The sequence below is a fragment of the Vigna unguiculata genome, chromosome 3 (assembly GCF_004118075.2).
Source record: "Vigna unguiculata cultivar IT97K-499-35 chromosome 3, ASM411807v1, whole genome shotgun sequence".
In the NCBI taxonomy this organism is placed as follows: domain Eukaryota; kingdom Viridiplantae; phylum Streptophyta; class Magnoliopsida; order Fabales; family Fabaceae; genus Vigna; species Vigna unguiculata.
This window is the reverse complement of record NC_040281.1, coordinates 40038567-40050359: the sequence shown is the minus strand read 5'-3', so window position 1 is coordinate 40050359 and position 11793 is coordinate 40038567. Positions and strand designations below refer to the sequence as shown.

Sequence of the window (11793 nt, the reverse complement as noted above, 5' to 3'; positions counted from 1 at the left end):
TATGTTAACATTCACAGGTCTTCTAGTAGAGCTTTTCAATAATATAATGTTCTCCTCTTTTTCTATATTTTAAAATAAACTTTCACTTTTAAATAAATAACATTCACCCATTTTCTATCTTTAAATGACATTTAATTTTATTTTATTTTAAAATACTATTTTAATTAAACCTTAGAAGATTAGAAAATTAACAAAATTACAAGTAAAAAAATTAAAATAATATTTTAAAAAAAATATCATCTACTTGAAAAAAAAGAAAATAAAAAAGCAACATTTTGTTAATTTGATGATAATATAATTATAAAATCCTATAAAACGACATTTTAGAATTGATAGTGATTTAAAAATAGTTAAACTCGATTATTTTAATATTAAAATGTCTTAATATAAATAAAATTCTTATAAATGAGTTTCATTATTTTAAAACACACAATCTTTATAGAAATAATTTTTCTAGAGTTTTATGACTTCTCTCTAAGGATTCTTCCTCTTTGCTCGTCTAATTAAAGAACTCAGACCGTATGATTAATCCTTGTGGCAAACTCTTTAATTTGGACCGATCAGTTTCTTCGTTTGCGTAAGTTGAGTTTTAGTCTTTTTTCTTGGTCTATTTTTGTTTTTTGTTGCATCTGAGCCTTCGTCCATTTGCATGAGTATTTTTAATCATCAGTACAAGTCTTTATTGGTTAGTGATCATAACAGTATGTCCTGATCATTTTTGTGTTGTTCCAAGGTGTAGATAGAATATCCCGTGGAGCTAAAGGTGTTTGGGTGTTTGTGAGCTTGTTGATCCCTTTTAACAAGTAAAGGAAGTTATTCATTTTCTGTGTGTGTTTTATAACTTTGATTAGTTACATGTTGATGATTGATTCTATCTGAGGTTGAAATTGAATATGATGAATATATTTGGTGTGTATGTTTTAATGTAAATTGGTATGTTATAAATGTGATTTGATGTTTGAATGATTTGGTTGATTTTGTGTTGATTGAGGTGATTTGGAATTTGGTCAATTGAACAAATCAATACTCCATTTTATTTGTTAAAACTATTTTGAACCAAAGTTTTGAACAACTGATTGGGTTTAAGATCACTAAAAAACATAAAATGCTTTTGTTGTTAGTTGATGCAACGTTGAGCGTCACCTAGTGGCGTTGAGCGTCACCTAGTGGTGTTAAGCGCCACCTGTGGCATTGAGCGTTAGTGTCCCCTGGTGTCTTGGGAGCAATTTTGCTCCTGAGCGTTGAGCGCACCTTTTGCGAGTTGTTGGGCACTAAACTTGTCAATGTGATGTTGAATGTCACTTATTGAGAGAAGAAAGGCATTGAGCACAAGTTTGCTCTGATTGGTTTTGTTTGCTCTTCTTATGTTGTGAATAGTTATGTTTGGCTAAATTTATTTGTTGATATTTTAAATGGTTAATATTTGATATGATGTTGTTGTGGTGAGTATGTATGATGATGCTATTGAAAGAATTTCAATGAGAGATTCTTTGTGGTGATAACTATAGTGTATGTATTGACATATGGATTCAATATGAAAGTATCTTGTACTCTAATAACTATTCACACTCAAGTATTGTAAAATAAGTTATGTGGTGAGAGTCACAAGAGGTCCTAGTCACTAGACTTGTTTAGTCTTAGGTGTGAATGGGATTTAGCTTGTATGTTGTTGGGTGATAACCTCTTGAGGCCAAGCTCTACAAAGCTTGGGAACTACCATAGGTGAACATCACTAGTGAGTCCAATGTCAAGTACATGTATCCAAATAATTGAGTTTAATGTTAACTGCTTTTGTGACTATAGACATAGATATGTTTTATACCATGTTTGAAAGTATTAGCATGATTTAATTATATATGAATATTTCTTTTGTACACTACCTTTTGTGTGCTTTGTATTTTCTTATGTTTGTCTGTACTTTCTTTTGTGATGATTACCTATTTGGTGAGGACAAATGAAGTTGCAGGTTAGAGGCACCGTTGGAGGATGATGAACCATCAGTTAAAGTAGTGAAATGTCTTTAAGGAGTTTTTGTAAGTTATTAGTTTTATATAGGACAATTTTGGTTTAGTTTAAGTGTGTAAACATTATATTTTATAATCGTATCTTTTGTAAAATTGTATTAATATATTTTATTAACTGAATTATCTTTTTTGAGTATTATGATAAAATGTTCTACTTTATTAGTTGTAAACTACTAAAATAAGATTTTACAATATTAAATACCTAAGATGCACAAATACGATATGTGTATCGGATACGTCGATACGTTTATTTTCAAAATAATTGGATACGATACGTGATACATATGTGATATATGAATATTGAAAAGTACACAATAATTCTTACAAACATAATAAATATATGATTGTTGATGTGTGAATCCAAATTTCCTAATTAGAGACCAATTATTTTGGTAGCCAAAACCTGGTAGCTAATGTTAGTAACCAATTTAAAAACCAATTCATAATTGAAATTATTTTAATTATCAATTTAGAGACCAATTATAATTTTTTGGAACTATTTTAGTTGTCAATTTGGTCACTTTATAGTGACTAATTTTTTTTGTCACTAAAATTGGTCATTATTCAAAGATTTTATTGTAGTGTACTATGACTTTATAAATTAGATACTTCATTGATAAGTATCGTTAAAGTATCCTGAAGTATCGAACACGATATGTGTCGAACACGAATATGTGACCGAAGTTGAAGTATAGGTGCATCATAGTTAAATACTCAAAAAATTGTGTTTCCATAAATACCCTTATAAAAGTATAACACTCACATGTTAATAACATTTGGGTTTAAGTTATTTGTATGAATGACTGAACATTATTATCCATGCGAATTAGATAAATTTAGCTGCGACAGGTTTTTCAAGACGAGATTTAATTCAACTCAAAATCTTTAAGATGGTTTTATAATTTTTTTTTACAATGTCCAACTTTTTTATTTTTTTAATATGGAACTTAGACTTTACTAGTGAAATTGTTGTACAATTGTTATCACATTAGCTTTTCACTTTCAATATTTCTACTCTGAATCTCACCAATATCATTTTTTAGTTTTATTATTTCTAGTTTTGGTATTTTTTATTGGTTTTTTAAGATCCGATGAATTTAATTAATTAAATAATTAATTAATTAATAAATGAGGGTAGTGAGAGTCTTTAAGGCAATTAATGCTAGTTTCTATAATGTGGAAAAAGCACTAGCTCAAGTGGTTAAGAATACTTGGTTGTTATGAAAGGATTTAGGTTCAAGTCTTGTGTATGCTATATGTGTGTAATTTAATTGATTATTTTTTTTATTAATAATATGCTTAATCATGATGAGTGATAATATAATCCTAGACTTATAGGAATTATCATGAAATATGAATTGGTTGTATAATTGCTTTGAGATTGATTGGTTGTGTATTCGAACCATGGTTGACATGAATTAAGCTTCCTTTTTTGCTAAAATCATTTTTGGCATGGATGAGAAGGGTCAGAAAACCCTAGCCGATTGTTTTTGGCAGCATGGAGAGTGCATTTTGGGATAAGTAGAGAGATTATCAAGAGCTTAGAGAGAATTTGGAGAGGAGACAAGGGCTGGAACTATCGTGAGCAAGGAGAACTCAAGCAATTTCAAACTTTGGCAAGGATTACCAGGTTAGGGGAGCTGTAACCGTTCTTTTAATTCTTATTGTTTAACTATATGAAATATATGATTATTGGGTGCATATACTTTGTCTAAACTGTATAAAATTTGTGATTCTGGAAATTTTTCAGAAATCGCCTGGCGGGTGATAAACTGCTGCCAAGTGACTCATCCCTATCGTGTTGTTTCTAGGTTCCTGAAGAGGAACCAACTGGCGGTGTGGCCCTGGCTGCCAGGCGACGCGTGCCTGCAACCCAGGTTGCTAGGTTTTGTTTGAAGGGCCTGGCGGTGATGAACACCCGCCAGGCGACATGAGTAGATGTGGCTCAATTTTGGGGTTTGCTGAGTTCTGGGCTATTTTTGATTGGTGGAAAGGGTGTTTAAATCATTAATTGATCAAATGGAAGTGAAAAATTGTGAAATTCATGAGGTGATAAGGGACAATTGGAGGATTGTGGCATACTCTTGTTCTAGGGTTTGAAAATTTGGGAATTCGTGGGTTAGGAATCAATTGAAGCTTGAATTGGACTGAGAATGAATTGTTATATGTTATTTTACCACTTGAGTACATATAAGTGTGTTAAGATTCGATGAATTGGTCAAATCTGTGTGATGGGGATTTTTGGGGTTCGTATAGGTGCAATACCATTTCTGGAAATTTTCCAGAAAGTAATGCACCGCTTGGCGGCTCCTAGGCTTCCGCTAGGCGACACCGCAACAGTGACAACAATGGAGTTTTCTATGGGTGGAGGTTCGCAGGGTTGGGCTTCCATGAGTAGGTACAGTAGTTTATAAGTAAAGTAAATGAAATGAGAGGACTATAATAGGGGTGTGTCATGGTGGGAATTATGCATGGAGAGTGAATATGTTGGTAAAAGAAGTGGATGGGTTGTTGAGTATTATTTGGCTTGAATACGATTGAAAAAATGAATTACTGCAGTAGTTAAAGGAGTCACACAAAGTTATACCTATAGGCACGAAAGAAACTGGACTAGGAAGGGCTATGACAAAATGATAACGAATCTCATTGAAAGTACCTAGTTTTGCCATAAGTTAATGACGCTGAACAACATGAGTTCACATGCTTAAATCTATATACTAGCGAACTTAGGTATGTAAATTAAGTAGGATGAACTGGTAAGGGGCTAAAAACACCTGGTAATGCAGATTGTAACTTGGGTAGTAATTGGAATGTGTTAGTGCCTTAAACAACATTAAGAAGTGTGAAAAACCAGCAACCTCGGGTACTGGTGTAGCGCTTGGCAACAAGGATTGGACTGCCAGGCAATAGTTACATTTTCATGACGGCTTTGTGACGTGAGGCGCCTGGGGATGAGTATTGTCCCGCCAGGCGATATCTGCATGACAAAGGCATCAGAGGCGCTTGGCGCCTGGTGGTACGTGTTCCCCGCCAGGCGGTCTAGAAGCGTGTTTCGCCTGGCGGCTCAGGAGCAGCGCCAAGCGATATTGTAGAGGCAATAATTATGTTTTCCTTGTTTTGGATGTGCGTGGTTTACAAGGCTTTGGTTATATCTCGAAGGTCGACTTGCTGGTGTTCCTTGAGTTGTGGCTCGAAACTAGGGATGGCAACGTGGCGGGGCGAGGACGGGTTTCGCTATCCCATACCCATCCCTGTAGAAAAAATTCATCCCATCCCCATACCTAAATCCAATGGTTATCAAACTTTTGTCCCATCCCCATCCCCACCGGGTAACGGGTATAATCTCGTACCCATAACCGTACCCGTTTTCTTACTATTTCAATATTAATTTTAATTAATTTTATAAAATAATAAAAAATTATGGTTAAGAAAACATAATATTATCATATATTCAAATTAAAATATATTTTAAATTTTTGTTTATTTCAATTTTTTTAATTCTAATGAATCTCTTTTTTATACATTAATAAAAGTTATAATACATCACTTGATCAAAATGACCCAAAGAACAAATAATAAACATAATAATAAAATTTTGACATAGATCTTCTATCTTTTGAACTCCAATATATGTTGGATGGTGATAAAAAAATATTCATGACAATTACATTAATTTTTTATATTGTAGTAAATAAAAGTTATTTATACAATTATAGTGGAAAAATTACAGTATGATTGATAATGAGTTAGAAAATAAAAAATAATTAGATAAAATATATCGAAATAGTATTCTACGTGATGAAAATAAACAACAAATAAAAATATTAAAAAATTAACAAATGTGTGTCTTATAAACAATTTGAGAGACTATTGAAATAAATCGTACAAAGAAATCTAAGAAAACTTTTCAAATATCAACATATATACTCAATAGTTGAGAAATAACGAAAATTGTTTTAGCGAAACAAAGCATTTCTTCAAATGAAACAAAAATGAATAATAATAAGTAAATAATTTTTTTTATATTACCTAGTAAATGAAAGGTTTATGTTATTAAACACTTAAATTGAAATTACTAAACATTCTGATGTGAAAGGAAAATATATAATAAATAAAAATATTAAAAAATAATAGAAATATTCAAATGTGAGACATAAAATTTTTAATTGACATACATCATTTTAACATAATTACATAAAAGTTATGATAAGATGAAAAATATATTGGAGATGCGAATGAGTTTCATGACAACCAAATAATTAGAAGAAATAAAAAATAAAATGTATATATATATATATATATATATATGAGTTATTTAATTAATTGTGAATATTTTAATAATTTAAATGGGGATGGAGATAGGACGAGAATGGGTTATGGCGGGGATATGTACATCCCCATACCCATCCCCATACCCAATTGAAAAAGTCGGGGATTCCCTATACCCATACCTAGTCAATGCGGAGATTCCCCGACAAAATGGGGACGGGTTCAGGCAATACCCACGGGGACGAGTTTATTTGTCATCTCTACTCGGAACGTATCCCTTGAGTTGTGGCTCAGGATAGGGGTTAAGCACGTGGCATTCCTTGAGTTGTGGCTCGAAATGATATCTCTTGAGTTGTGTGGCTCAGGATGACAGATGAATACGAGGAACTATTGAGTTATGGCTTGGGTTGGCGAGTGTTGTCGGTGTGAGTGTGCGAGTTGTGGCTCGTACGGCGGGTTTAGATAAATTGCCCTCCTTGGTATGAGACCAACGAGTTTGGTAGTCTTGGGACGTTACAAATGATATTCGTATTGAGAACTCCACCTGGCGTTACGGAGTGTGGTCCGTACCATGGTTTCCCGCACGTGCTCTACCAGTTGTGGCTGGTAGGTGTGGCGGCAAGACATCTCGAGGTATTCATCAGAAGACATAGAACATGAGTAACATGGTGGTGGCCATGTGATATAGAATCAAAGGATAATGTTCCTTTGATGTAAATGTCTTAATATATATGAATTGCATATGTTTTATATAACGTTAGGTCACCCTATCTACTTGTGTTTGACGATGATCGTGTATGTGGTACACTGGAATAGATGATGTTGCAAGTGGATCTGGTAAGGCATAACACCAGAACGGGGCTAGATTGGGAGAGAGTTTTGTCAGAGTTTTGATGTTTTATGGTTTTGGAATAAATTTGTAAACACTTATGTGATGTTTTTATATTTATTTTGAGTTTATAATTTATGAATTTTGGATTATTTGCTGATGTAATAAATGTTTTAAATTCCTCGTGTTTTAGAGATTGAGACACAATAAATGATGTTCTTTTTATATCTCTATTTTATTTTATTAAAAATTTATAATATTTAGTCGGGATGTTAGAGTTTTAGTCATAAGATTTTGTGTTTTCCTCTTTTTAAATTACAATATTTTTTTTTTTTCATTTTTCAGTTACAAGGTTCTCTGTAATTTTGTTTATTGTCACTTTACTATTTCTTTAAAATATGTTAATATTTATATACTAAAATTTTTAATATATTTTAAAACATTAAAATTTTATATATATATATATATATATATATATATATATATATATATATATATGTCACCAACAGTAAAATAGAAAAAAAAATCCAAATTCTCATACATGTTGGATTTTCTGATGCAACAAACATATGCAAAATAGCATTTAATTTTGAAGTTGTACCATAAAGTATAATTATTTTAAAAATTAATCATTTTAAAACTAAATTAAATCTTATATTCATAAAATAAAAATAAAAAATATATAAAATCAAATTCTAAACAATTATTTAATGATTAAAATCTATCTCACTAATAACATTATTTTAATCACTTTTGTTTTCATTTAAATAAATTTTACTAAAAATGAGTAGATGGTAAGTAAAAAGTATTCGTGATTTGAATATTAGAATACACGTACACAAAAGTGGTAGTCATTACTCACAAATATGAATTATCTCTAACAAATTTTACTACAAGATTATATTTTTTTCATCCCTATTACGGATAGTTTTAAACAAATTACTACTTAATCATCAAAGAAGAAATAGGTCATATTTAGTCTAGAGAGGACATATTTATAAGAAAAATTATAATTTTTCTAAATTGATATTTTCTTTTGAACAAATTTTAGATAACAAGAACGAAATTGATAAAATAAAACAATATGAGATATTTACTAATCACCACTAAGATATTATATTATTTATTAAACGAATACTTAACGTTTTACATAAATAAAAGTTTCAGAGGTAGATTAATTTTTTTTACTTATATTTCTATTTACATTTGACGTGTATTTACAAATACGTATAGAATACAATACAAGTAAGACTTGTTCATATACCTACGGTGCCTTACTAACTTTTTATTTATTTAAAAACAAATAGAAAATGTTAATGCTCTTTTATAAAATTTTAATGTTATAATAAATATTTTTCATTTTAGCTGATGTTTTAAAAACATTGTTTTACTGTATGATTTAGACCTAAAAGTGTGAAGCCTTTAACATTAAGGTGTCGTGGTGTAGTTGGTTATCACGTCAGTCTAACACACTGAAGGTCTCCGGTTCAAGTCCGGGCGACGCCATTTGTTTAATATTTTTCTGATTTTTGTTTTTTATCTCAATTAATTTAATTTTCAAATATATTGATGATGATGTTTGAAATTGAAGATGAAGAAATGAGGAGAAAATTAGCATTTAATTTTGAAGTAGGGGTTTGTCCGAACGAGCCCATTACAGCATTCCAAAAGTGGACTGGATCAGCATGTTCCACTCCCTCTGATCTGCATCACGGGCTTGTCAAATGTAGTATTGCACCAACCTAACCCCAAACCAGAAACAGTAGAAGAAGCACCCTCAACCTCAACCTTTTGCAGCTGGAACAACTACAAACCACCAACAATTGTTTCACTGATGCCAGCACAATCATTCCACACTCCCACTAATCAACCTACAAATCATGTGCACATTGATTTCAACATTTCTCTCACTGCCAATACCCACCATCTATACCTCTACCTTCTCACATGTCTCACTCACCACATTAAAACTTGGCCCTTGCACATGCCATTCTGCAGTACACTTCATTTCTTCTACAATGCCATTTCAAGATCACACTTTTGGCAAAATACTAGGATACACTCGTATTTTCCCTTACAACTCCTCATTTTAGGTTATTCGATTCAACTCACAAACCAAATATTCTACGTCCACAAGAAATAAAATAATTTTACATTGTATAAATATGGCAATTTTGTATTCCAGGGTCTTTCTGAACGGGAATTTGTAAAAATAGGTTCGTTGAATTTTTTTTTTAAAACAGGGTTAAGTCGTCAGGGTGGACGACGACATTATAGGTGAAGTCGTCCTCCACCCTACCTGTTTCTATTTTATTTTTTCAAAAAAGTGAAGTCATCACCACAAAAACCGGTTTATGTGAAGTGAAAAAAAGTGAAAAAGTGAAGTCATCATCTCAAGTAACGACTTCACTTTACAATGGTGAAAGGGATGTGTTTTAAAAAATTGTAGATTACGGAAATGATGAGAGATGATAGAAATCTTTATAATAAATTATAACTGACAGAAAAGAAAAGTGAAGTTTATAATTTAATTATAATAAATTAGAACTGAGAATCTAAAAAAGAAAAGAAAAAAGTGAAGTCGTCATTTACGAGGACGACTTCACTTTTTCATTTCATAGAAAACGGCTTCCATGGTGACAGTTTCACTTTTCTGAAAAAAAAAAATAGAATCCGACAGGGTGGAGAACGATTTCACCTGTTTTTAGAACAAAATTTCACGAACCTATTTTTACAAAATTTAATTCAAAAAGACCCTAAAATACAAATTCACCTATAAATATATATAGTACAAATAAGTTGATTTTGTAAAGTTTAATTAGATTTATTTACTTTTAAAAATTATACTTATTTATTTTTAAAGTTTGGAAATCAAAATATATCAAAATTCAAACATGTTCTGATTTTATGTCTAAGGACTAAAACGATACTTAACCTGATATCATACGCAGGATGACATCTTCAAAGAACAAAACGATCTATGAATCACACACAATATTGGCATAATGCACACTCTGTCAAAACTCTATTCTTTTCCTCTTGTTTCATCACTGTCTTTGTTTTCAAATTTTGTTAAGTGCATTAATTGACACATGCCTACATTTCACCACTAGCTTAACCTCCATAACTTTCTTTTCATCACTGAACTCTGTCATGCTTCTCTGTCTGCTGGTGTAACATACAACTCCACACTCAATTTTTGCTCCCTACACAAGGTCCATGCTTTCCTTCTACTTTTTCTTGATTTGATATATCAAACGCTACACTTGTTCTCAGAATTTATTCTTCACAAACTTTTCTTTTCTAAATGGATTTATAGTGTTATTGCAGGTGTCCTCTCAGCAGGAACCTAAACAAAACTCAATTAAAATCATAGAGTGTTGGGTAGTTAACCATTTTCCACTAACACAACAAAACCATGCTTGCTATTCATGTGTAGAGAAGATACACATTCAAGTTAGGTAGAATTTTCCATCAAAAAAGTATAAACTATTTGATTTATTTTCTCCAGCAGTTACTAAATAGATAAGAGTCAAAGGGAGAAGTTAAGAAGTTGATGAATTAGTGAGCAAACTTTGGTTCTCACATTTTCCTTCAAAAGGACAAACTTGCTTAAATTTTAGGGTTGGTACCTTTGAATTTCTTATCCATCAAGGTTGTTAGATTACATATTTAAAGTTTTGAAGGGTGCAAGAAGAAAACATATATAGCCATTTAATTACTTGGACGATGCATTATTGCAAAGTGCTTGGATTTAATTTAATGGGATTAATGAGAAATTAAGGGAAAGTGTTGTCACCATGGACAAACCGATTTGTCCGTTTTTGTGGATCTTTCTATGTTTATTTTGTCATGTATCTTTCCTTTTCCTTTCTTCTTTATACATTGAAATTTCGAGAGCATGGGGTCAGTTCATTGATTTATGAACATTATGTCATTAACTATGTGTCCACTGTGTCAATGCCACAAAACAAAGAAAGAAAAGATTGAAGGTGACATTGACAAGATCAAAATTTAAATCGTTTTTAATATGATTTTTAATATAAACACCTACAAGTTATTACATTGGCTAATAGGCATGAATTTCTTCTTTCTTACTTTCCTTTTCATCTAAAAAATGTTGGATTAACACTTTCAAGCTTCGTGACAATTACTTGTCAAAAATTAAATTCTTTTTCTATTTTTTTCGTATTAATAGTTTCTCACACGCATCTTATTTTAAAAAGTAAATTTTAAGTATAATTTAACATTACAAATTTATCTTAATGTAAAACTTCCGACAATACCCTTAAAGGAATTTTATTTAAAGTTTTTTCTTCTATTAACAAAAATAAAATAAAATTTGAGGCTTTATAGGATATAATCTAAAAAAAGAAACAAGATAACATTTTGAACATAAAATAAACTTAGTAATATAAACAAATAGATGTTGAAACAGATAAACAGTTTTGCTTTTACTTTTAGTAAGTTATCAATCTTATCTACCAAGAAAAAGAAAAAGAAAAGTTATATATTATAGGTAGAAGCTATGCTCTAGCCACTATGAAAGATCTACAAGTAACATATAACAATGCCAAAATTAAAGGATTTTTGGTATAATTCAACCATTTCAGGCTGCTGAAGCATCAATCATGTAAGAAAGAATAATGATGTGAGTTTGACATTCACTAC

General features: G+C 31.1%; 1 non-coding gene across 1 annotated transcript; it reads left to right on the top strand.

Annotated features, from left to right (window-relative positions):
- The first annotated feature begins 8554 nt into the window (after positions 1-8554).
- On the top strand, positions 8555-8628 carry TRNAV-AAC. The gene has a single exon. It is a non-coding gene; the product is annotated as a tRNA-Val (tRNA).
- Positions 8629-11793: the final 3165 nt, after the last annotated feature.